This window comes from Entelurus aequoreus, linkage group LG25 (genome assembly GCF_033978785.1).
Source record: "Entelurus aequoreus isolate RoL-2023_Sb linkage group LG25, RoL_Eaeq_v1.1, whole genome shotgun sequence".
Lineage (NCBI taxonomy): Eukaryota > Metazoa > Chordata > Actinopteri > Syngnathiformes > Syngnathidae > Entelurus > Entelurus aequoreus.
In genome coordinates this window covers 25,637,479-25,644,978 of record NC_084755.1, presented here as the reverse complement: position 1 = coordinate 25,644,978, position 7,500 = coordinate 25,637,479, and the positions used below count along the sequence as shown (strand labels likewise).

The 7,500-nt window shown below is 39.3% G+C and overlaps 1 long non-coding RNA gene across 1 annotated transcript in view; it reads left to right on the top strand.

Annotated features, from left to right (window-relative positions):
* Positions 1 to 5,706, top strand: part of LOC133642280 (uncharacterized) — a 38,208-nt gene extending 32,502 nt beyond the window's left edge. The window contains exons 3-4 of the long non-coding RNA XR_009824491.1: positions 5,403 to 5,505; positions 5,574 to 5,706. This is a non-coding gene — a long non-coding RNA (uncharacterized LOC133642280). The remainder of the gene's footprint in view (positions 1 to 5,402; positions 5,506 to 5,573) is intronic.
* Positions 5,707 to 7,500: the final 1,794 nt, after the last annotated feature.

Below are 7,500 nucleotides of genomic sequence, written 5' to 3'. Positions count from 1 at the left end.
TTTTGAATCGAATCGTGACCCCAAGAATCGATATTGAATCGAATCGTGGGACACCCAAAGATTCGCAGCCCTACTAGCTAGCCATGTCTTAAAGCACCTCTTCCTGAGGGCGTTTCAGTGTTATACCTTCACCTTTATCTTTGGACCAAAATGCGTCCATTCCGTGTCTGCATGTAAGTACTCTGTGTGTGTGTGCTGCCGAACATGCTCCTCTGCCTCTAAACCAACAATGTCCCGACGTGACGACGACGGGGGACCGGTACTTTTTAGAGGCGGTATAGTATCGAATATGATTCATTAATATCGCGGTACTACCCTAATACCGGTATACCGTACAACCCTACACTATATGCTAATAAGCGATAATTTTTACATCCTAACTGTGCACTGATGACGCTAAATGCCTTTTAACATTTACAGGGAAACTCCATTACTATTCAGTGCTTTTTGTACAAATGGCTTTCTGCACCAAGGAGCTGACTGGTGTGCAAACAAGAATAAATGTTCTGGTTCAAATAAAATTGGTCCTGTTTACATGAAACCGAGGCGCCGCCTAACAATTGATCGACGGTTCCTCGCTATTGAGAAACTTCAACCAGGATGTTTTCAATTGGTTGGGACAAATACTAATCAGATGACGGTGGAACACTGAGAAGACTTTTTTCTCTCCGTCAGAGTCCCACTTCACCGCATGAACATCTGCACATAAACCACCAACGGCAGCTTGACATGTCAATCAGGATGAGCTCCCCTGACAAATGAGGCTCACATAGTCCATTTATTGGCCAACGTTCACGTGACGCCATGTGTTGTGACGGCTCTTTCCAAAGTTGTTGCCTTTGACAGCATTTTCCCGAGTCGAGTCATCCGATGTAAGGTTCGCGTTAATGCCGCTCTTGCGCAACACTCCCACAGACCACAGAGGAAGCCGTGACCTGACAAGATCGACAAAGTAAAAGCAGGTTTTTTTTTTCCTTTCCCCTCACACGTTTACAATCGACACATGACCTTTAGCACACACTGATGACGTTCCACGCCCCTCGTGCCAAAGTGATCATTAAACGCCTTTTTTAGGGCTGCTTTGACCAAGACTAATAATACAGAAGTGTTGACTTTCTAAATTAAGCCTCTTCCACATCTATATTTGGAGGTGCTCGCCCATGATAAGAGACGGAACAAGGCACGCGCTTCATATTTTTCATCTTTCATTTGTCAATGTGTCCCTTCTCCGCATAGCACTTCCTAAAAATTGTGTTTGATATACAATTAACAGTATTAATACTGTACAAAACCCAAAACCGGTGAAGTTGGAACGTTGTAAATGTTAAATTAAAACAGAATACAATTATTTGCAAATCCTTATCAACTTATATTCAATTGAATAGACTGCAAAGACAAGATATTTAATGTTCGAACTTGAAAACTTTGTTATTTTGTGCAAATATTAGCTCATTTGGAAATTGATGCCTGCAACATGTTTCCAAAAAGCTGGCACACGTGGCAAAAAAGACTGAGAAAGTTGAGGAATGCTCATCAAACACTTTTTTGGAACATCCCACAGGTGAACAGGCTAATTGGGAACAGGTGGGTGCCATGATTGGGAATAAAAACAGCTTCCATGAAATGCTCGGTCAGTCACAAACAAGGATGGGGCGAGGGTCACCACTTTGTGAACAACTGCGTGAGCAAATTGTTTAAAAACAACATTTCTCAACGAGCTATTGCAAGGAATTTAGGGATTTCACCATCTACGGTCCGTAATATAACCAAAAGGTTCAGAGAATCTGGAGAAATAACTGCACGTAAGCGATGATATTACAGACCTTCGATCCTTCAGGCGGTACTGCACCAAAAAGCGACATCAGTGTGTAAAGGATATCACCACATGGGCTCAGGAACATTTCAGAAAAACTACTGTCAGTAACTACAGTTTGTCGCTACATCTGTAAGTGCAAGTTAAAACTCTACTATGCAAAGCCAAAGCCATTTATCAACAACACCCAGAAATGCCGCCGGCTACACTGGGCCCGAGCTCATCTAAGATAGACTGATGCAAAGTGTAAAAGTGTTCTGTGGTCTGACGAGTCCACATTTCAAATTGTTTTTGGAAACTGTGGACGTCCTGTCCTCCAGACCAAAGAGGAAAAGAACCATCTGGATTGTTCTAGGCGCAAAGTTGAAAAGCCAGTATCTGTGATGGTATGGGGGTGTATTAGTGCCCAAGGCATGGATAACTTACACATCTGTGAAGGCACCATTAATGCTGAAAGGTACATACAGGTTTTGGAGCAACATTATCATGGATGCCCCTGCTTATTTCAGCAAGACAATGCCTAGCCACGTGTTACAACAGTGTGGCTTCATAGTAAAAGAGTGTGGGTTTGTCATCATCTGTTCAACTTCTTTAGTTAGACTAATGGTGTTCCTCAAGGTTCCATCTTAGGTCCTCACTTTGTCATCATTTGTTCAACTTCTTTAGTTGGACTATTGGTGTTCCTCAAGGTTCCATCTTAGGTCCTCTCTTTGTCATCATTTGTTCAACTTCTTTAGTTAGACTAGTGGTGTTCCTCAAGGTTCCATTTTAGGTCCTCTCTTTTTTAATCATTGAGCTTTTCAACCGGTGGCCAGCACGTTCAGTTCAAAAAACTTGTGAGAGACCAACATTTTTAAACGGCAGTGTGTTTTGATGAAAATCAAGCCCAACCTTTGGCAAACGTTTTTGTTGAAAACCGATTCATTCGGCGTACAAAAACCGAGGTAGCGGGGTGTTTACAAAACTTTACTAGTTAAAAACAAATGTGTATATATATAAGGATGTATACTGAGTACTGGTATTTTTTCGTACCGGTTCATAAAAAACATTCTGGAAAAATAATATGGCTATCAGTAATTTAAAAAATATATATATTTGAATATTGTTGTTATGGCACACGCAGGCTGTCACATTAATTTGGAAAAAACCCCAACACAACTACTGTCGGATCAGCAGTGAATAATGACAAATAAGGAAGCAACACCACACAGAAGTTTGTAACAAACAATATTGCTCCTCAAAAGTCCCTCTGAGTCGTGCACTCTAATAAGAGTTAGTGTCAGAGTGCACAACTGAGTGTAATCGTGATGAATAGAAACACGGTGATGGATCTGTGTGGTCATTACAGGACGATGACATAACAACTGCATTGCACCGTGCACACTGTTTCAGACCTAAAAAGCAGGTGTTGACAAAACACTACCATGTTGTGAGATGTTACATGATGTTGCTGGTGTACAACCTCTTGTGCTAATAAAAATGGTAGTTAGAGTTAGAGTTAGAGTTTGAGTTTATTTCGAACATGCAAGCATACAACATGATACATCACAATTTCCAGTTTCTCTTTTCAACATGTTCGAAAAGGAGTAGGAAGAAGCAGAGCTTATTTAATCCTACCCCTTTTCTTTACATAACAGTTGCTGAAACTTTTTTATTCACTTCCTGTTCTCAATTTATTCACAATAAACTCCATAGGTAATCACAATAAAAATAAATACATAAATAATAGTAAGAATTTAATAATAATTAAAGCTGCAAGCAGCATTGGTCGGGTCCGCCTTCTGGCAGGTGCTAGTCCTAGGTGTCCAATACTTTTGTCCAGTGGTAGTCCTGAGTGAGACCTACATAGAGGTTTTTGTTTCGTGTCTCTACGATATTGGTACTGGGAGTTAGAGGAAGTTGTGTCTGAGTTCACATTGTCATTATAGGCTATTGTGTGTATTGAGGCCAAAGAAGGTCTAATCGCAGTTTCGTTGTCATTTTTGGCACCGTAGCAGCATCAGTGCTGCGGGTCTTTGAAGGCTCGTAAAATCAAAACGGTAGCACTTAATCATTATCCGTACGCATCTTTTAATCAGAAGGGTTCAATCTCTCTCCTGTAGCAGTTTGAAGCCGAAACGACAAACGGGCTCAGAGGAGATAATGTTTGATGTTTGGTGACCGTTTGGTACAAAAATGTTGTTTTGAAATGGAGATAACAAACTTCCTGTTGATTTTTGCTGAAGGGTGTCAATGTATGAAATGTAGGTCTAAATGAGACCTACGTAGAGGTATTTTTTTCATGTCTCTACGACGTTCCTACCGGAAGTTACAAGCAGTTTTGTCAGAGTTTTCCTCTGAGGAGCAGTTTTTTGTCAGTTTTATAAAAAAATTGCTGTAGAGCACAATTTTGAGTTTCGGGGTTCGGTTTTTTTTTGAGATCGCAATTTCTTCCAGTCCCAATGTGTGTGCGAAGTTTGGTGAGTTTTGAAGTATTTTAAGGGGGTCAAATTAGAGGTCAAAGATGTAAAAAACAGTGTTTTTAGTACATTTTTGTCAAAAAAGGTAAATTGCCAATTTCCTGTTGATTTTCGCCCGAGAATGTGTCATTATGAGTTGTAGGTCTTTAGCAGACCTACATACAGGTTTTTGTTTCATGTCTCTACGACCTTCCTAGTGGGAGTTACAGGCAGTCTGTTTTTTTTTTTTTCCTAGGGGGCGCTAGAGCTCAATTTTGTGTTTTGGGGTTAGGTTTTTATATTAAAGTCTGCTGGCACACTTTTTGGATGTGTGTAAAAAATTTGGTGAGTTTTGAAGTATGTTAAGGGGGGCGAAGTAGTGCGCAAAGCTGCGGAAGAATAATAATAATAATAATAATAAAACCTTACAATTTCAATAGGGTCCTTTCGTCCCATTGCAAAAGGACTCCCTTTGGGATTCCTTTTGAAAAGGTCCTGTGCGGACCCTAATAATTGGTGAAGAAAGTCATATTTCATATGATGAGATAAGTAAGATTACTTTAAGAATGAATGAATGGATGGATGAAATACATTGAGAATGTTTGTCATGGTTCTTCTTCTTTGTACTTTGTAAACACTTTAAGTTTGAAGAGTTTCTTGAAGTGGATCATATTAGTACATTGTTTGATTGCTTTGCTTAATCCATTCCATAATTGAATTCCACATATTGATATACTGAAGGTCTTAAGTGTTGTACGTGCGTACAAATGTTTTAAATTACATTTTTCTCTAAGATTATATTTCTCCTCTTTTAGTAAAAATGCCTTTCTCTACATATTTATTTAGACCAATTACATTGAGTACTGATTAATACCGGTATCGATAAAGAACATCGATATACATCTCTACATATATATGTACTAACCGCAAGAAAAAAATGTATTCTAATAAAACTCAGCATGGCTTTTCTAGCCGCGTCTGTTTTCTGTTAAACTCAGAGAGATAAATCTGTCTTAACCTGTCCTAAAGCTCAGAGGGGTTTAAAAAGCTGACATGTTAGTCACCCTAGCTGAACCCCCCCTCCCTCCCTCCATGTTCTTGTGCATAACGTGTCCTCTGACCCAGTCTGTGCTCCTCTTGTCGACCCACAGGACCACACAGGTGTCAGACCTCCAGGGTGAAGCCATCAGACCTCCGCAGATGAAAGGGAAGCGTTAAATGGCACGACAAAAGGAAGCGCGAGGTTAGAGAGGGGTGAGTAGGGAGAAGGTTCGTCAATTTACATTTAGACATATAGAGAAGAATATGTTTCTTGTTTACAGTTTCTTGTACTGATTTAGTTTGTGCGTGGATGCGGAGAGCTGGATGTTCATGGTTCTTATGACAGACGGACATCAAATCTGTCACCTTGTGGACTAACATCAGGTGGTCTTAGTCAGCGAACATCATGGCCCCGTCACTAAAAACATTCATATCAATATGCTGTATCGGGATAAAAGCTTTGCCAAGGACGTGTTGGCGTGTCGCTCTGTTTACAGGATTGCACGAAAAACAAACCGCAGGTGCACGTCTGGCAATCTTTCCAGTGATTATATATCGCACCAAAATACTTGACTCAATATTAAACAAGGAAAGTTTTCAGAGAGCACAGATCTCCACCAAGCATATATATATATTTATTTATATATATATATATATATATATATATATATATATATATATATATATATATATATATATATATATATATATATATATATATATATATATATATATATATATATATATATATATATATATATATATATATATATATATATACAGTACAGGCCAAAAGATTGGACACACCTTCATCTCATTCAATGCGTTTTCTTTATTTCCATGACTATTTACATTGTAGATTGTCACTGAAGGTATCAAAACTATGAATGAACACGTGGAGTTATGTACCTAACAAAAAAAGGGGAAATAACTGAAAACATGTTTTATATTCTAGTTTCTTCAAAATAGCCACCCTTTGCTCTGATTACTGTTTTACACACTCTTGGCATTTTTTCCATGAGCTTCAAGCACAACTGTGAAGTGAAAACCATTTCAGGTGACTACCTCTTGAAGCTCCCTCTCGTCAGGTCCAGGTGCGCTGATGCGTGATTGCCTGCAGCCTTGTCGCTGCGTGGGCGTGCTGCGCCCCGTGCGAGCGGGGGCAGCAGGGGAGAAATTGTGACACTCAGTTGTAGGAGAAACACGGGTTCGAGTCCGCCTCGTGACATTATCAATAGCGCTATTTCTATTGGTTTTTGTATTGCTCCATTTGTAGTGTAACAATGCTCATTGCCTTTTTTTGTATTTTTATTTATTTCACTAACTGCTTCTTTGCTATCAGTTTTACCATCATATTTGTACATATCGTATTTGCTGATGTTGCTCTATTGTTGTTGTTGTTGTTGTTGTTGTTATTGTTGTGTTTGCTGTTGTTGTTTTTGTCTCTCTGTCTTATCCCCCTTTTGTCCCCACAATTTCCCCCTTTGTCTTCCTTTTTTTCTCTTTCTATCCCCTCCTGCTCCGGCCCGGCTGCACCAAACGATAATATAAATACATTTAATATAGTCAAATACAAATAAGGCAACAAGAGAAGTATCCTACACTTCTCTTTTGTAAAGTAAATCTGAACAGCCGATATGGGCATCTACGTCTACTATATGATTTGCCTGAGAAGCTGTACAGGACAAAAAAAATTAATAAATAAAAAAATGGCAATAGCGAAGGATGAATGTCCCATAACAAGAAGATAGTGAAAAAGAAGAAGCCTATCGACTACGGCGTCGACACAGACTACAGTGGCAGAAATGCGCAAATTTTCAAGACTTATGCAGATCTCAAATTCACATCAGCAGGTACCAAAAGGTAAGAAAAGTTGGTTTTGAATAATATTGTGAAACAAAATGCCAGATAAAATGTCTGCTAATGGGTGCCATTTTGCGGTCCTTATACACACACCATAGTAGGGCTGGGCGATATATCGAATATACTCGATATATCGAATATACTCGATATATCGCGGGTTTGTCTCTGTGCGATATAGAAAATGACTATATTGTGATATTCGAGTATACGTTCTCAAGCAGTTGCTTTTAGCTGCGGGTATTACACTACAGGCGTTTCTTACTCTTTCTTGTCTCTCCTTCTCACAGAGACATAAAACAAGCGCACCTTGTCACATACGTCACATACTGTCGCGTGTGCAACGTC